The 20,164-nt window shown below is 37.7% G+C and overlaps 1 non-coding gene across 1 annotated transcript; it reads right to left on the bottom strand.

Moving 5' to 3' along the window:
• Positions 1 to 11,700: 11,700 nt before the first annotated feature.
• Positions 11,701 to 11,772, bottom strand: TRNAC-GCA. Its single transcript has one exon. It is a non-coding gene; the product is annotated as a tRNA-Cys (tRNA).
• Between the last annotated feature and the right edge of the window lie 8,392 nt (positions 11,773 to 20,164).

The following is a 20,164-nucleotide window of genomic DNA, read 5'->3' as shown; positions in this document are numbered from 1 at the left end:
GGCCACTACATCACTTCATATTGAAAAAGTAGGTCGATCAATCAATCTTTGAAAAAGTTACTGGTACTCATTTTATGTGAAATACTTCACTACATGTTTAAAGCAAAATATAATAGGGAAATCTACTTTGCAAAGCTTCTGCATTATAATTGGTGGCATCCTCACATGATGGGAGTCAAAAAGAAGAAAAAGAAATGCTTCTCTTGGATACTTGAGTGGAAAAAAGTTGAACTGTCAGACAGTGAAACTTGTGAGAATTTGATTAAAAGAAAGAACGCCTAAAAAGGAAGTGGGGATATCTTTCCTAGAGTCTACTTAGCATATAGGTAGAGGAATGCTTCATAGAAGAAAAAAGTCATCGATCTATTCAATGATGAAAGAATAAAGCTGTAACATGAATTTCACAAAATAAGTAAATCTTCACACACCTACAACCTGGAAAATATAACTTCAGTAGTTTTCAGAGCAGAATCTTGCAAACCTTCCAAGAGGATTCATAACGATAGCCCTGTAGCCTCTGAGACTTATATTGAAAGGCTTCTATGAACATTAATCCACTTCCCAATGAGTAGTCTTGACAGATTCAAGAATAAAAATCAAGGACTGGTCAATTGTCATTCTCACTCCTTCCCTGGAAATTCATTTGGCATTGTGCAGACCTATCCACAGAGCTTAGCAAGAAAGACACTGGGAAGAGGGCTTGAAATTGAAATGTTTGAAATTTCAAAGGACTTAAATGAAGCTGAGTTAGCCTGGCATCATTTTCCTGACCAGTAAAGTCTTTTCAGACAGTAAAAATCTACATTAAGGAGTGTATTCTGAATAAATAAAAGAATCTTCCCATAAGACATCTGTTTTAATTAAAGCTGGAAAATGGAGTGCCTCATTGGAAAAACAGAACTCTTTTCTCAGCTTTCTAGTCTGAAGGTACTTTCTTGAATTTAAAATCAGAAAGGTTTAAGTGTTAACTGCAGTACACTGGCAGTCTCCACCAGCCTTTTGAAATAAGGGGGTAATTTATATTTGATGTGTTCTCATATCTTTAGTGCTCAATCCACCTTCTAAGAAGCTGGAGTGTTTTTCTAAGAATTCTGCCAGAAATAAAAAATGTCACCACTTGTAATCTGCTTTATATTTTAGGCAGCTGGCAACTGAGAACTTTGTCCTCACCTGATGATTAGCAGTCAACTCTTGTCAGGGTCAGGGGGCGGTGACAAGTCGAGAGACTGAACTGGAACAGAGTATCCCATGAAAGGATCTGGGAAAGGAGAAAACAGGGACAATGCTCAGTCACCATCCTTATTAGAGAATATTAGTTAATACTACTAGCTAGAAAAACGAAATCAGTGTACAAAGGATGGGAAATGGCGAGAAAAATGCAGATATAGCCTGAACCCAGATCTCTGAAATAGTAGAAGGGTAGTGGGATGTGTGGGGGGCAAGTCTGACCCAGAAAAAGTTACAGCAAGTGTGACCAGAGTGGCCTGCTTAACTTTTCTAAGCTGTTGAGACAGGCATCAAGTTTCAAAGGGTCAGGCTGGCTCAAAGGTGTGAAGTCAAGATGGAAAACTAACAGGCAAGTTGGAAATCTATGAAATTATACAATGCAGTAAATGCTTCAACTATGATACATGTACCCTAATGAGAAAAATTCAAATGTATTATGGTATAGAACTAGATTTCAGAGCATTTTGTCATTGTTAAAATTCTTACTTGTCAAACTCTCTTCAGTATATACTGACCTCATTTTAATTGAGTTGAATTATTAGCTTAAAAATAAACATTGTAGTTTAATATGCCCTATTCTACTTTCCATGAGCTTCCATAATATTTATTATCATAGCAGTCATATCTGCTATGACGTGACTGACCACCTGGATATGGTACCTAGATTGCCATCTACTGGAAACTACTGCAAATTACATATGGAAACACCAGACAGGAGAGTGCTTACTATGAGTTCAGTTCTACATACGGTGACATAGTGGTGCAATTTCTGGGAGACGACATGGTAAATATAAAAGCACTGTGTGATAACTCTGCTTTCAGTTATTAATGAATACAAGCATCCTGTATAAGTTTCTTCCTTCAATGTGTCTGATATGATTTTGTACAATCAACACCTCATCACCTGAATGTTCTAAATATTCTGTTTTTGACACACAGGAATGTTTCTAGGTTTTATTAATAAAGTAAAAAATATATAATTTATTCCATAAAGAAAGTTATGAATACTTCTTAAATTTATCTTTTATCATAAACACTGATATTCTGATATTTTGTCTTCTCCTTATTAATAATGTTTATACTCGAAGGGAATAGAAAGGAAATGTTATGCTTCATAAAAAGTAATATACTAGATATTTTAAAACCATCTAAAATGTAATATTATGCCTAAAATGTAAACTCTAAAATTCGTTTTGTTGCACTGCTAATAAAGTGGGCCCAGAAAGTTATAGTGATTAAAATCACAACTATCTGATGGTAACATTTAGGATGAGAATATCAAACCTGGGAAAGAATAGGATTTAATTTAATCTTAACCACACAGAGACTTTTTACAATGTTCAATTTTCATAATTTTTTTAAATAAAATCTTGAGGATCTAGAAATTACTTAAACAAATCCAATTAATAAGTATTTTTTTGTACCAACAATGTATGATATACATTTTTTCTACAAAAGAAGCATGATTTCTTAGTATTATAAAAATGTGCTCATTCCACATAAAATGCATCAAAAATTATTCCAGTATTATATTAGACTTTGTTTTATATAATAAAGTGCCACTATTATAAAAGTTAATATATTGGGAATTTTGTATTCTTCTTCATTGGGAATTGACATTGTTAAGAAAGGTAAATAGCTCAATATCTACCATCTATCCATAACAGTAAGTATTATAGAAGTGATTTGTATTCACAACAATGTTACATATGTCTGTGTCTTCTGATCTTTAAGTTATGCTTCTTAAAACATATTGTATCAATCTTGAAGAATTATATGACAGTAAATATCCTTGAAAGTGTATCTGATTCATCTTGTTGGCTTCAGCTGGAAATGCATGAAAGTCATGTAAGACAGGTGAATCTTATTATTCGATAACTACACAGTAGCAAAATTCACAAATCCTCTTCCAAATAAGTACATTCTTGAATTCAATGACCTTTGCTATCAAAACAGTCCTTAATATATGTGACTGGGTTTATGCTGACTGGGTTAAATTTATTTCCTCAGTGGAAATAGAGAACAACATGACATTGTATATTTAGGATACTTATCACTGAGTTCCATGGAATGATACCTAATCACAAGAACCTTCACTAAAAATCTCTTTCATGTCAAAATTAATGTTCACATATTCGATTTATATTATATTCCAGTCTCAACTTTCTCTGTTAAGGAATAAATCTGGTTACTTATCCACATAGTTTTCCATTCTACATTACAAGATTATCATTTTTAAGCTTATGGAAAGAGTTTCAGTATCATGTTTTAGCTTCAACATTCTGAGGAACAAATCATGAGTTCCTCACCTGGATTTCAGTTATTGCTTTTCTTTAGTATTTTGGATTCAATTATTTCTATAGTGAGACAACAAAGACTCATTTTCCCCAGAGATTTACCCTTGGTCCTATGTTGGTTAGTATTACAGAGAAATGCTAAGGAGTGTAATATCTAGCCAAAAAGTTCAACTTGGAGACAAAAAGGCTGTAATGCTTTGCTAAAGACTCCATTTGCCTTTTCTTATGAAGAAAAACAATGAAATGACAGCATCTTTTTAAATATTTCCCACTGACTGCCATAGAACACTGATCCTGCGTAAAAGTCTTAGCATACAACTGAAATACCTCTATTTTAGGACAGAACTTCAAGCTTAATGACATAGTTCAACTAAACTGAATCATCATCAGATTGCTGACATCTTCTAGAGATGTCCAATCAAACCTATCACTGTTACTTGTGCCTACACCATTATTTTTGTAGTCTTCATGTCTGACAGTGATTTCCATCTAAGTAAAATAAGTTGCCTTCCAAAACCAAATCAACTCGGCCTGGTATATAGAAACTCATTCCAAATGATGATCACTTTAAAGAGACGAATACCATGCAGTATGTAGCAAGTACTTTTTTGTTGTTTTAGCCTCTCCCTTTGTGTTCCCTTTGGTTTAAGTGTATCTACTCCAAAATCCAAATGTGCTTAGAAAAAGGACATTTGGATTATATAGCAGGTCATCCAATTAGAATACTAGCTCACTCACTAAAACATTTACCCAACTGTAGGATACATCCAATCAGCAGGCTTTTTAATTGCATATACACTAAATTTTGGTAGGGATTACAAGTTCACAGTTAAACATGTTCCATTAAGAGAAATATACATTGCAGAGAACGGTCTTGCCTGAAACATACACATATACTTGGTCCTTTGAGGTTTTGTCTTTTTAAAATACAAAATACCTTATTTTGTTGTCTAGCGTATTTTAATCAGCTTTTTGTTTATACAGTCCATCTATGTTGTATGTGTAACTTACGTTTGCTGATTTTCAGTGTGATAGATGATTTCATAAGATAATTATATCACAATAATTTATCCACTCCATTCTTGATAGACATTTATGTTATTTCCAGGTTTTAGCTATGATAAATAACACTGCTATGGGTATTTTGTGACAAGCCTACTGCATATGTGTACGCACATATGTTGGAAGTAAAGTGGAATTTCAAAGTCATAGAAAACATCTACTTAAAAAGTTAGTTCAGTTCAGTTCAGTCGCTCAGTCGTGTCCACTCTTTGCAACCCCATGAATTGCAGCATGCCAGGCCTCCCTGTCCATCACCAACTCCTGGAGTTCACTCAAACTCACGTCCATCGAGTCGGTGATGCCATCCAGCCATCTCATCCTCTGTCGTCCCCTTCTCCTCCTGCCCCCAATCCCTCCCAGCATCAGAGTCTTTTCCAATTAGTCAACTCTTCGCATGAGGTGGCCAAAGTACTGGAGTTTCAGCTTTAGCATCATTCCTTCCAAAGAAATCCCAGGGCTGATCTCCTTCAGAATGGACTGGTTGGATCTCCTTGCAGTCCAAGGGACTCTCAAGAGTCTTCTCCAACACCACAGTTCAAAAGCATCAATTCTTCGGTGCTCACCCTTCTTCACAGTCCAACTCTCACATCCATGCATGACCACAGGAAAAACCATAGCCTTGACTAGACGCACCTTTGTTGGCAAAGTAATGTCTCTGCTTTTCAATATGCTATCTAGGTTGGTCATAACTTTTCTTCCAAGGAATAAGCATCTTTTAATTTCATGGCTGCAGTCACCATCTGCAGTGATTCTGGAGCCCCAAAAAATAAAGTCTGACACTGTTTCCACTGTTTCCCCATCTATTTCCCATGAAGTGATGGGACCAGATGCCATGATCTTCGTTTTCTGAATGTTGAGCTTTAAGCCAACTTTTTCACTCATAGTAGGTTATATTAAATGATTTTCCAAGGTGTTTATACAAAAACTTTCTTCCACCAGTAGTGTATGAGATATTCTGCTGCTTTAAAATCTTATAAAAATTTGGTATTGCCAACTTATATAGCCCTTTCAGAAGGGTGTTAGTGGTATATTGCAGTAATTTTTATTTGCATTCTCCAGTGATTAATGAGATTGCTCACTTCTTTTGTATTTTCACTGGCCAATTTGATATATCCTATTTGTGAAGTGCCTGTTCAACCCCATTTTCTTTTGGACCCTGTGTTTCTCCAGTGATATGTAGTTTTCCTACATTCTACCCAGAATACAGAATATAGTCTTTTCTAGATTACGTGAATTGCAAATATTTTCATTCATTTTCCTTTCTCTCTTAATGGTAACTTTTCACATGTAATTTTAATGTAGTCTGATTTCTCAGTCTTTTTTTAATTATTATTAATGCTTTTAGGAATCCTGTTTAAAAATATTTCTCTACCTAAGATAATAAAAATGCTCTTTTATGTTTTCTAAAATCTTTTGTTTTGCCCCCCAACGCATACAGTGAATCAGCAATTGTTACTTTATATATGGGAGGGGAAAAGGTCAAGTTATTTGTTTTTGCCATAAGGACATCTACTTGGCATTGTCCCATTTGTTGAGAGGAAAATCTCCCCCCACTAACCTATACTGCCACCCTTGTACCATATAAGATCATCTGTACTCATGAGGTGCTCTGGTATATCTGTTCGATTTCACTGATTTGTATTTGTCTGTCTTAGTCAATACTTTCATACTTATTGTTGCTTTACGGTTAAGCATATATGTCTGATAGGGGCTTCCCAGGTGGTGCAATAGTAAATAATCTGCCTGTCAATGCAGGAAATGCAATAGATGCAGGTTTTATCCCTGGGTCAGAAGATCCCCTGGAGTAGGCAATGGCAGCCAATTCCTGCATTCTTGCCTGGAAAATTCCATGGACAGAGGAGCCTAGCAGGCTACAATCTGTGGGGTTGCAAAGAGTCAGACACGACTGAATGTGCGCGTGCACACACATGCGCACACACACACACACACACACACCTGATAGTCTGATAAGAGAAATCCTATCACCTTGTATGTTTCCAAGCATGTCTTGGTTTGGAAATAACCTTTGCATTTCGAAACCAATAACAGTTTACAATGATCATGTAAGAACCAGCTGGCATTCTTACTGGGATTACAATGAATATACAAATCAATTTGAGGGAATTTAACTTCTTTAAATTATTAAATCCCTTCATTATTGGACCCAGTATCAGTTCAGTTCAGTTCAGTTCATTTCAGTCGCTCAGTTGTGTCCGACTCTTTGTGACCCCATGAACAGCAGCACTCCAGGCCTCCCTGTCCATCACCAACTCCCGGAGTCCACCCAAACCCATGTCCATCGAGTTGGTGATGCCATCCAACCATCTCATCTCTGTTGTCCCCTTCTCCGCCTGCCCTCAATCTTTCCCAGCATCAGGGTCTTTTCAAGTGAGTCAGCTCTTCTCATCAGGTGGCCAAATTATTGGAGTTTCAGCTTCAATATCAGTCCCTCCAATGAACACCCAGGACTGATCTCCTTTAGGATGGACTGGTTGGATCTCCTTGTAGTCCAAGGGACTCTTGAGAGTCTTCTCCAACACCATAGTTCAAAAGCATCAATTCTTCGGTGCTCAGCCTTCTTTATAGTCCAACTCTCACATCCATACATGACCACTGGAAAAATCATAGCCTTGACTAGATGGACCTTTGTTGGCAAAATAATGTCTCTGCTTTTTAATATGCTAGGTTGGTCATATGTGTAGGTTGGTCATAACTTTCCTTCCAAGGAGTAAGTGTCTTTTAATTTCATGGCTGCAGTCACCACCTGCAGTGATTTTGGAGCCCAGAAAAATAAAGTCAGCCACTGTGTCCACTGTTGCCCCATCTATTTGCCGTGAAGTGATGGGCCCCGATGCCAAGATCTTAGTTTTCTGAATGTTGAGCTTTAAGCTGACTTTTTCACTCTCTTCTTTAACTTTCATCAAGAGGCTCTTTAGTTCTTCTTCACTTTCTGCCCAATATATGCTTCCATTTATTTAGGTCTTCTGTAATCTATCTTAATGATATTTCTAGTACTATCTGTGACAATTTTTCACAGGATTTATTCCAATGTATTTAAAATACATTGATTCTATTGCAAAGGCTATATATATATATATATATATATGCATATAATTTTAATGCTACATTTTGATGCAGTATCCAACAGTTGTCAAATTTGCACATTATTTATAATAATGTATATGTTTATTCTCCTTTCCTTTTCCATTCTTTCACCTTTTAAAAAAATTACCTTCTTGTACTGGTAGTGTTCCTGTACATAAATATTAACCTTAAAAATGCTAACTGGAGCTATCTTCTAAAACTGTTTTCCAGCTTGCATTTATCAGTAAACTCTTTGTGGGAGAGAAGGAGTTCATAGAGGAGTTCTCTCAATCCACTTATATTTAATGGATTTAAAAGATTCACTGACTCCTGTCTGTTCCTTCTGGAAGATATTCTGACTGATATCCGTAGTATGCTGATTACTTGTGGTTAGTAGGCTGTTCTAAATGTGTTTCCGTATTTCTGCTCATATTTGTCAGACCGTCTTTCCAATTTTTTCTTCATATCATCTGATTAAGAGTGTTTAAATGTATGTATACATGATTCAGAACAGGTGACTCATAATTTTCCTGAAAATTCAAAGCTCACATGATAGTTAAAATGCTTTCTACCTTATCCATTTAATCCTTTAAGTTCTACTCTTGAGAAATCCACTGTGTAATTTTATGTAGTATAAAGTTAATATTTACAGTGAGATTCAGTGAAAATATATTAAAGGTAAGTCAACCTTCAGAATCAGAGGTGCCTCATTTCCATCAAGCATTATGTGGATGATGGTCTCCTTTCTCCCTGTAAAATGTGTGCTACATTTTCATTAACCATAAAAATACATTAAAAACTCATAATTATGGTAGTAATGATGCCTTTTAAATAGTGCTAAAAAGTTTAAAAGTACAAAACCTCTCAAAAGACTTATATAATATGCAAAATAAATTATTATGCCACTTCATTTAGTGAATTTTAACTAAGCTTCTTTAGCTACTTTTGCCATCAGTTTATTTCACTCAGCTGAATAGTCTAATAATATTTTCATTAAATATTTATATGAACAATCAAACACTGCAAATTAAAAGCATATCCCTTGACATTCAAGATGGTTTCCAGGCTGATATCAGCAGTTTGTTATGTTGGTAAGGCCCATTTCAATGGTTTAGAATGATGTTTTCCATTAGCTTTGAGTATCTTACATCTGACCTTAGAATAAAGGCTATTCATCATGTCTTCTAATGTCTAAATTTTATTTTTTCATTGCAAAAGTACTGATAGAAAATTAAGTGCATTTAAAAGTTGGGGTCATGTTATACTAATTCAGCCAAAGAAATTGATTAACACAGATCATTTTTTAAAGCATTAGAAAATATACTCTTTGGTCATATATGTTTAATACCATCCTGTTCCTATCAATTTATATTTCCATTAAGGAGAGGTGAATCTAATATTTGACTTCAGCTTTATATGTGATTTTTCGATTTATGAATGCATAATAGCATGGTGACTGCAATTTAATTGTCACATTTAGTTTTAAATCCTGTAAGGGTAATCACATGATAAATCTGTACATTTCTGCTGAAATATTTGTCTCACTTTCATGGTTCCTATTGGAGATCACTGGAAATTAATATCAAAATGATCCTGTATATTTTCTAGATTATATATCTAAAAATTAGATTGATATCACAAGTTTCAAATAAATACAAAACTTCTTGGGTGGCCATTTTGAATACTCAAGAAGTTACAACTAAAACTTAAAAAAGTAGAAATTATTAGCTTCACCGTATAATTCTGTAACATGTGTTATAAATTTGTAGTTACAAACTGGGATGTACAAAAAAGGTTATTTTGAAGCAAATTAAATATGACTTATTTGTATCCCTTGTGATTAATGGGAAATTTAATTCAGACCATTAAAGGGCTGGTCTATACACAGCTCAGGGCCTTGGGCCCAGAGTATCTTTCAAAATTTCAGGTTTTAGTATTCTCTGTTTGCAAAAATGGAACACTGTCCAAAACAGCACAGCTGCTTCAGGCTGATTGTTCTGCTATTTCTATGATATATTGGGGCCCAGGGCATATATTTGATGAGAGAAACCCCGATGTGTAGCATCAAACTTCTCAGCCACAGTTAATAGGTAAAATCCTCCAACCTCTCCAAGATATTGCAAGGGCCTGAGCTACTATCCTTACTTGTTCTGAAGACCCCAGACCTTAGACCAAGCCTGCTTATTGCAAAACCTCTTCCTTATCATAGTGTTTCAAATTCCCACCCCACGGTCACTAGTTCATCACATCCCACATATTTCTTGAGACTACAGCATAATGTTCTGAATCAGTTTTGTTTTAGCTTGAGTGACCACATAATTTGTCATCCAAACCAGCGTATTTTTGGGGTTAGGAGGTATTCATAATCATGACAAGGCAACTGATATAGCTGGCTGTTTTAGATTAGGCTCCTCAGAAACAGTTCCTAATTTATATTAAAGTGATTTCTTATGATGTAATCCCACAAAAACCTGATAAAGGATTAGGGAAATAGAGTTCTGATGGAAAAGTGGCCAAGGAAGAAGGCTGCATCAATGATGTCCCATGAGAGTGCACGTTGCCAGATAAAGTATAGGACATCCAGTTACAATGGATTTTAAATTAAATAATAATTAATTATTTTGTAGTTTAAGTATGTTCCAAATATTGCATGGGCCATACTTATATCAAAAAAAATTTTTTTTTTCTTGCTGGCTGTCCTGTTTTTTATTTGCTAAATTTGGCAAATCTACCCAAGAGGTATTTGGAGAGTGAAAGAGTGTAGATCCCACCTAAGAGTGCCAGGACACAGGAAAGCTAGTGTATTTAAACCCCTGTATCCATCCACCACTGGTTGAACACTGCTTGGATGAATAGAAATTCCCAGACAATTCCATCTCTCTGTGTACTCAGATGAAAGGGATTATAGGAGTCTGAGGGTAGCCTTCCCAAAAAGAGACACAAGGGCTAGCTGTTGGCATAGAGCCACACTAGGAGCTTCCATGCACAAAGATGGCAAAGAGATCTGAGGGTGTATGGGCAGAGCATTGACAGCATCTGCTGCCCTCGTGTTATCCCAGGAAAACAGATGTGTGGTTGTCTTGACAAAAGCTAGCAGTCTATGCGTAGGGCTTGAAAGCACTCTTAAAAGTAGAAGAAATGCTTTTTTTGGATTTCAATGATAATGGGATTCTTCCAGAACACTAGAAAAAATAGTATATCCTCCCACACATCCACAGTTTTACATCTCAGTGAATTACTACCGTGCCATCAAAATTAACTGTGACACATACTCTCAATTTTGTAGCTATTGGAAGTGAATTTACTCCTTGAAGATTATTTTAATTTAATAGAAATTAAGAGATCATGAAATGAAGCTTCTTGCTTTATTTTCACACAAATTTAGCCATTTATGATATATTTTCTTCCCATAAGTGGGACAAATATGCATGTTATTTTCATATTACCTGAAGATTAACCAGAGCTTCATGATGCGTAAGGCAATGGCTCTCCCAATTAACAGTGAAAAACTCAAGAGTATAAGATATCACTTGGAATAAGCTTCCATTTCCTTTCAGGTTCTTCTGGTAATTCCATGTCCTAAACTTAATGTATAGGCCTCCTAGATAATTAGGATGCTAATTACTATTGGAGTTTTCCTCTTACCCTAAGGTATTGTGCAGTTAAACTTATTCTAAAAGTTAACTACAGCATTTTGACTCCTTGGGGTGTGTCAATAAATAAGATAAAGAAAATTTGCTTCCGGGTTTCAAAGAAGACCTTCTCCTGTAATATATAATGCCTAATTACTCAAGATAGACACATCACTCATTTATATAAATAATTTACAGTTTCTATCCTGTCCAAACGTGGCCATCAATTAGGTTGTTGAATCTGTTAGTGCATGCCCATAAATATACAAGTAACATATAATGGTGTCGTGTCCGACTCTTTGTGGCCCTACGAACTGTAGCCTACCAGGCTCCTCTGTCCATGGGATTTTCCAGGCAAGAATACTGGAGTGGGTTGCCATTTCCTTCTCCAGGGAATCTTCCCAACCCAGGGATCGAACCTGGGTCTCCTGCTTTGCAGGCAGATGCTTTACCCTCTAAGCTACCAGGGAAGTCCTTAGATAAATAGATTGACATCTTAGAGACACCACAGAACAAAACTACATAGCCCAAAAGGATGTATCTTTCTTTTAGAAAATGTGACAAAGTAACTTTCAGTCCAGAGCCCTAATTAGGATGTATACTTTCTGGTGAGCACCAATGTATAGATCCTCCTCTTTTCATAGCCCATGGGACCAAACGTATATTTGTCACTGCAGGATACTGAAAGCTCTTACAGAGAAAAATATGGGACACGTTGCTCCTCACGGAGGGAAAAAAAACAACAGAAACAAACAAAAAAACCTCCTCACTCTATGACTTATTTGATTATATGCCATGTGTCTTAGCTTATCCTGCAAGATCCATCTTGACCTGGCCTATGCCTTTCCCTGACCTCAACTTCTGGTAGCTCCTTTTTAAACACACACCATTACAGCATACCCAAAATTAACACAACATCTTCCCTTTGCTAAAACTACTCCAACTCATTGGAATGTGGTCACTACATTCCTTTCTCATGTCCCCTGGCTAATAGCTACTTATGCTTTAATACTATATTCAGGGAACACACTCTGGGAAGGCTTCTGTGATCTTTCCCAGACTTGGTTAGGCACTTCATCTATTCTCCCTCAGTATACAGTGCATATACTGTCTTCATAACCTGATGTATTGGTGTATTTGACCTACATATGTATCCTTTTACCTAGATTTTTGTTTGTTTTTGAGCAAAAGATGAAAGCTAACTTTCTTTGCATTCTCTAAATTTAGCAGAGTATCCAAGACACATAGAAAAATTTGAATAATAGTTTATTAATGAATGAATTCAATAATAGCAGACTCTGGCTTACTCCTGAAGCTGAGAACAAATGACCATGAATTGAAGATAAGAAAATGTTAAATCTTCAGTTTAAATACAGATCTGTTTCATCTATGTCGATTCTTAAATATGGCTCTAATACAGATACTTGTTAACTGGTAGACTTATGATATAATGCATTAATACCATAGTTAAAACATGAAATTCACTGTAGAATTTTTATAGGTCTACCATTAAAGAGAATATTATAATATACACAACTTTTTATATCCTATTTTAATCATTTTTCATTTTAGATATATGTAAGCATATACATGGGAGAAGGCAATGGCACCCCACTCCAGTACTCTTGCCTGGAAAATCCCATGGACAGAGGAGCCCGGTAGGCTGCAGTCCATGGGGTCGCTAGGAGTCAGACATGACTGAGCGACTTCCCTTTCACTTTTCACTTTCATGCATTGGAGAAGGAAATGGCAACCCACTCCAGTGTTCTTGCCTGGAGAATCCCAGGGACGGGGGAGCCTGGTGGGCTGCCGTCTATGGGGTCGCACAGAGTCGGACACGACTGATGCAACTTAGCAGCAGCAGCAGCAACAGCAGCAAGCATATACATACATATGTAAAAGCAAATGGATGATTATTGTAATTTTACTAGGAGAATGAAATAATAACTGTTCATTTATACATGTCTACATCACCTTATGCTTTAAGAGTTAAAGATGACAGGATTAAAGTAGCTTCTTCAAGCTTTAGAAAAGACAATTGAGTAGCAATGTCAAAATCAGTTAACAATGATATTTAGAATGTCAGAGTAAATTCAAACGCTCTGATTTTATTTTTTTCTAAATCCCATGAAAAGGAAGTTTCACTTAGTCTAATCATAAAAAGTAGAGATTGCCTAAGACCAACAAACTTAGATCTGGATTCTAGTAATCAAGGATGGTGCCTATCATCAAAGTATTAGACCATTATTCTCTGTTACTATCTAATCAGAAGCTGGTAATTGTCATTTTGCACATAAATTAAGTTCTTTGAGGCATATTAGATGATACTATAACATTTAAATAATGCTTTTCATCTTTAACATAATTTATAAATATGAAGTAAGTAATTTTGCAAAGTGGTTATTTGAAAATTTTATCTCCCTTGAAAGTGATTATGTTTAAATTTTCTATTTAGTGGCATTTTATTTAATTTTGCAAACATTACACTTCACAACTAAACTAATCCATCACTTTCTTCCCAAGTACTATTTACTCTGATACTAAATGAGATAAGCATTAGACACTTACATGGTAATTTTACCAGGGACCTCAACCAGTGGACAGTTTTATCCTTCATATCTTGTTCTTGTGCTTCTTGGGTAATTCTCAATGATGTAGTTCTATTTCTTGGAAATAAAGTGGACAACAGTCTTTAACAGCATGCTTCAGTAGGAAAAAAATGTTCAATATTAAATAGATCACATGAATACCATGTTATTAGGGTAATGAAAGTAATACTACAAAAATACTACATTATGTATTGTCTTTCCAACTGCTTTGAATGAACAGAGACACATTTTGGCACAATGCAAATACTGGGGATTTTTTGTGAGGGTACACTGAAACTATACAAAAAAGATCTCAATGACCCAGATAACCACGATGATGTGATCACTCTCCTAGAGTCAGACATCCTGGAGTGCAAAGTCAAATAGGCCTTAGAAAGCATCACTACAAGTAAAGCTAGTGGAGGTAATGGAATGCCAGCTGAGCTATTACAAACCCTAAAAAAATGATCCTGTAAAAGTACTGCACTCAATATGCCAGAAAACCAGAAAATTCAGCAGTGGCCACAGGACTACAAAAGTTGTTTTCATTCCAATCCCAAAGAAATGCAATACCAGAGAATGTTCAAACTACCACACAATTGCACTCATTTCAGATACTAGCAAAGTCATGCTCACAATTTTCCAAGCTAGGCTTCAACAGTACAAGAACCAAGAACTTGCAGATGTTGAAGCTGGATTTAGAAAAGGCAGAGGAACCAGAGATCAAATTGCTAACATCCGTTGGATCATAGAAAAAGCAAGAGAATTCCAGAAAAATATCTACTTCTGCTTCATTGACTACACTACAGCCTTTGACTGTATGGATCACACCAAACTGTGGAAAATTTTTCAAGAGACAGGAATAATAGACCACCTTACCTGCCTTCTGAGAAACCTGTATGCAGGTCAAGAAGAAATAATCAGAACCAGACATAGAAAAATGGACTGTTTCCAAATTGGGAAAGGAGTAATTCAAGGCTATATATGGTCACCCTGCTTATTTAACTTATATGCAGAGTACACTATGCAAAATGCTGGTCTGGATAAATCACAAGCCGGAATCAAGATTACTGGGAGAAATATCAATAACCTCAGATATGCAGATGACACCACTCTTATGGCAGAAAGCAAAGAGGAACTAAAGAGCCTCTTGAAGGTGAAACAAGAGAGTGAAAAAGCTGGCTTAAAACTCAACATTAAGAAAACTAAGATCATAACATCTGGTCCCATGATTTCATGACAAATAGATAAGGAAACAATGGAAACAGTGATAGACTTTATTTTCTTGTGCTCCAAAATCACTGGAGGTTGTGCCTGCAGCCATGAAATTAAAAGACTCTTGCTACTTGGAAGAAAAGCTATGCCAAACTTAGACACCATATTAGAAACCAGAGACACTATGCCAACAAAGGTCTGTATAGTCAAAGCTATGGTTTTTCGAAGGAGTCACGTATGGATGTGAGAGTTGGATCATGAAGAAAGCTGAGCACTGAAGAACTGATGCTTTTGAACTGCGGTGTTGGAGAAGACTCTTGAGAGTCCCTTGGATTGCAAGATCAAACCAGTCAATCCTAAAGGAAATCAATCCTGAATATTCATTGGAAGGACTGATGCTAAAGCCCCAATACTTTGGCCACCTGATGTGAAGAACCAACTTATTAGAAAAGGTCCTGATTCTGAGAAAGACTGAAGACAAGAACAGAAGGGGATGACAGAGGACAACGTGGTTGGATGGCATCACTGACTAAATGGGCATGAGTTGGATCAAGCTCCAGGAAATGGTGAAGAACATGGAAGCCTGGCATGCTGCAGTCCATGGGGTTGCAGAGTTGGACACAACTGAGTGACTTAAAAGCAACAAGTACTGGAATATGCATAATAAAAAAAAACATGTTTGTGAGCATCACATTAAAAATTCCCTAAGGAAAGAACAAGATTGCGGAGGAATAGGTGGACATGGAGTACATCTCTCTGCAAGGATACGTCAGGAATTACACCTTCAGACACAGATGTTCATGCAGAACACCAGCTGAAAGGGGACTAGAGTACATGACGAGTGGAAAAGAATATGTAGAACCAGGCAAAGCTTGGTAGAATGAAGGAACTAGGAGGAAAACTGGACCTGCCCTTGGTGGGGAGGAGTACTGAAACAGGGGTCTGATCCCCATTTTGGGACAATTGTCTGAGTCAGAGGAGAAACATTTAAAGCTGTGAGCGAAACAGCTGATCTGTGGCAGCCTAAATAGAATGAGAATCAGACAGTCCTTGTTGCAGCCATACATACCCCGGACAGGAACGCTGGTCTCCTGGAAGGCACAGTGGCTGGGAGCTGGAGTTTAGGGATTGTGGAGCAATCCCTGGGCGAGGGCTGCTGTTGATTGCAGAGAGACGGATGGAGGGGATGTGAGAGAGGAGATTGTAGGGGGAAATTACTGTGGAGGAAAGCCGAGCAGACATGGAAGCAAGGCAATCCTGCTAAGTCATGTGTAGGGGGTGGAACCATCACCATAGCCTCTCTCTCCCACATCAGCAGCTGAACAGTAGAGAGGCTGGCCCATCAAACGCCCAACGCACTGATCTACAGAGTAGGACCCCATCCAAGGTGCTCTTTTAAGTGCCTGACATGCCAATCTACAGAGTAGGACAGCAGCCAGGGGGACCCCTTTATGTGCCTGATGTGCCAGACAACACAAGGACCCCAGACAAGGGAACCCTCTAATTGCCTGAATGGGCAGAGCTACAGAGAAAGACTGGTCAAAGTGGCCTTCTGATCACCAGCTACAAGAGGCTCAAAAAAGACTGACAGGGCCATAACTCCTGCATCGGAGAGTGTCCCTGCACACTTGGCGCCGCTAGGGTCCCCATAAGCCAAGCAGCTGCACCACCTTCACATTCAACTCTCACTGGGGCAGAGCTGCCATAGGCAGAAAAGTCTTGCGTCTATGCACTCAGGGTCACTTTGGTCATGTACATCTCTTTGTGACCCTGTAAACTGTGGCCTACCAGGCTTCTCTGTCGGGGAGGGAGGTTCTCCAGGAAAGAATATTGGAGTGTATTGGCCAATGCTGGTTGCCATACCCTTCTGCTGCTGCTGCTGCTAAGTCACTTCAGTCATGTCCGACTCTGTGTGACCCCATAGACAGCAGCCTACCAGGCTCCACTGTCCCTGGGATTCTCCAGGCAAGAACACCGGAGTGGGTTGCCATTTCCTTCTCCAATGCATGAAAGTGAAAGGTGAAAGTGAAGTCGCTCAGTCGTGTCTGACCCTCAGCGACCCCATGGACTGCAGCCCACCAGGCTCCTCCATCCATGGGATTTTCCAGGCAAGAGTACTAGAGTGGGGTTCTAGAGCACTATATTTCTTTGTGCCCCAGCCGCCAACTCCCCTGAGTACCTGCTGTTGCCAGAATACCTGCGACCCAAGCAGCTGCACCACTCCATCCATGGCCCTCACAGGGGCAAACCCAAGTCCTTCAGGGCAGCCTCAGGAGCAAACCCCAGTGGATGACCCTCATGCAGAGGTGGAAGTAAAACCACAATTGAAACCCAGGGGCAGTATGACTAAGGAAGAAGACCTAAAACCTTCCCATCTGCTGTACAAGCTGCAGATTAAATCCACATGATCAACTAGGCAGACTGTGTGGAATATGTAAAAGATCATTGCGAGCTCCCACAAAAAAAAACACACTAGTTCTGGTATCTGTGGACATTGAAGGCAAGAACACACAGGAGTAGAACCAGAATAGAATCTGAGCTGCTCCCACTGCAGGTCCAGAGATCAGCACAGTGTCGGAGGGCATCCTAGGGAAGTAAGGTGGACTGTGACTCCCAGTGAGGGAAAGGACTCTGACAGCAGTGACTTAAGAAAAACATTATTCTTATTTTTTGACTTGTTCTGTAGAAAATTTTGGAGTTTTATTTTTTCCCCTCTGTTGTAGTTGTTGATTTTATTGGCACTGCTGCTGCTGCTGCTGCTGCTAAGTCGCTTAAGTCATGTCCGACTCTGTGCGACCCCATAGACGGCAGCCCACCAGGCTCCCCTGTCCCTGGGATTCTCCAGGCAAGAATACTGGAGTGGGTTGCCATTTCCTTCTCCAATGCATGAAGGTGAAAAGTGAAAGGGAAGTCGTTCAGTCCTGTCCGACTCCTAGCGACCCCATGGACTGCAGCCTACAGGGCTCCTCCGTCCATGGGATTTTCCAGGCAAGAGTACTAGAGTAGGGTGCCATGGCTTTCTCCATTAATCCAATTAAGCTTTTGAGCTTTTTTTTCCCTCAGTCACATTATTTATTGTTGTTATAAACATCTGCCTCTATGTTGAGCTTTTACAGTTCTGTGGAGTTTTCTTATATATTTTTCTTTTCTCTTTTCTTTTAATTTTAATTTTTTAACATATTATTATTTTTTATACATTTATTCCTTTGTTTGCTTTTCCTATTGTTCTTTTTTCCCCTTGCAATAAATATTCAACATATATAAGCCTTCTTTATATTCCTCTGTTTAACTTTGCATATCTATTCTTTCTTTCTTTTCTTTCTCTCCTTTCCTCTCAACATATTTGTTTAGTTTTATTTTAATTGCTTTATTCCCCAATTGGCACCTTACTTTTGTTTTGTTTTCCAGTTTGTGCTTTAGTTAGTTTTGTTCTGGTAGATAAAATTTGTGGTTTCCTTTGTTCACTGGGTCAATCTATTTTACTTTATTTTTGTTGGACTGTTCTTGCTTCTAGGTGTATGTGTATATGTGCATATTCAGTCACACTTTTTAGTTGTTATAAACCTTTGCCTCTGTGGGCTTTTGCAGTTCTATGGAGTTTTCCTTTTTCTTTTCTTTTTTCTTTCTTCTTCCATTTTTTTTTCTTTTTTCCTTTTTATAATTTAAATTTTTTAAACCTATTTTATTTTCTCTACATTTATTCCTCTGTTTCCTTCTGTTATTTTCCCCTTGCAGTTAATCCTTAATGTATATAAATCTTCTTCATTTACCTCTATTTAACTTTCCATACCTATTCTTTCTTTCTTTCCTTTCCTCTCAACATATTTGTTAGTTTTGTTTTCCAGTTTGTGCTTTAGTTTCTCTTATTCTTAACTGATAAATATAATTTTTTATTTCCTTTGTTTGCCAGGTCAATCTACTGTACTTTATTTTGTTGGACTGTTTTGACTTTGCTCATGGGTGTATATGTATATGTGCATATTACATTATTTTAATTATTATTTGCATGATTTTGTAACTGCCATTTGTCTGGGGTTTATCTTTGTTTTCTCATTTCTGGATATTTGTTTTAATCTCACTTAGTGCCATAACAAACCACTTGTGGACCCTCCATTCCTGACCAGAGATCAAGCTCTGAGGCTTTGGATTGGGAGCACTCAGTCCAATGCCCTAATGCCCTGTGGTAATCTATTATCAGAAAACTAACCCTAGGGCCCTGCTGCTGCTAAGTCACTTCAGTCGTGTCCGACTCTGGTTGACCCCATAGATGGCAGCCCACCAGGCTCCATCCCTGGGATTCTCCAGGCAAGAACACTGGAGTGGGTTGCCATTTCCTTCTCCAATGCAGGAAAGTGAAAAGTGAGAGTGAAGTCGCTCAGTCGTGTCTGACTCTTCTCGACCCCATGGACTCCAGCCTACCAGGCTCCTCCATATATGGGATTTTCCAGGCAAGAGTACTGGAGTGGGGTGCCATTGCCTTCTCCTACCCTAGGGCCCTAGTGATTATCAAATAGTGAGAACTCACACAAAGAAAAACACTTGAAAATAAGACCCAGCATGACCCAACCACCAGTGGCACCCATTTTAAACAACAAAACAAAAATACAAACCCAATCATCAGCAGACAGGATTACTACCTTACTCAGCCCTGCCCACCAGAGGAAAAATAAACAAACAAAAGCTCAGCACAAATCTCACCCTATATGAAGCTTACAAAAACCACTGGACGAATCTTAGGAGGGCAGAAACCAAAAGGAAGAAAGAATTCAACCTTCTTCAAGGAAAGAATTCAACTTTATTTGAAGCCTGGAAAAAGGAAACGTCAAACACAATAAGTTAAATAAATATATAAATAATGAAAAGGCAGAGAAATACTACACAAGTGAAGGAACAAACAGAAGTCCAAATAAATGAAGAGAAAATAGGCAAACTACATGAAAAAGAATTCAGAATAATGATAATAAACATGATCAAAAATCTTGAAAACAGAATGGAGAAAATGCAAGAATCAATTAACAAAGACCTAAAAGAATAAACATACAAACAAGACAATTACTGA

The sequence above is a fragment of the Bos indicus x Bos taurus genome, chromosome 4 (genome assembly GCF_003369695.1).
Source record: "Bos indicus x Bos taurus breed Angus x Brahman F1 hybrid chromosome 4, Bos_hybrid_MaternalHap_v2.0, whole genome shotgun sequence".
Lineage (NCBI taxonomy): Eukaryota > Metazoa > Chordata > Mammalia > Artiodactyla > Bovidae > Bos > Bos indicus x Bos taurus.
Note: the sequence above shows the minus strand (reverse complement) of the source record. Positions and strands in the feature narration are given on the sequence as shown.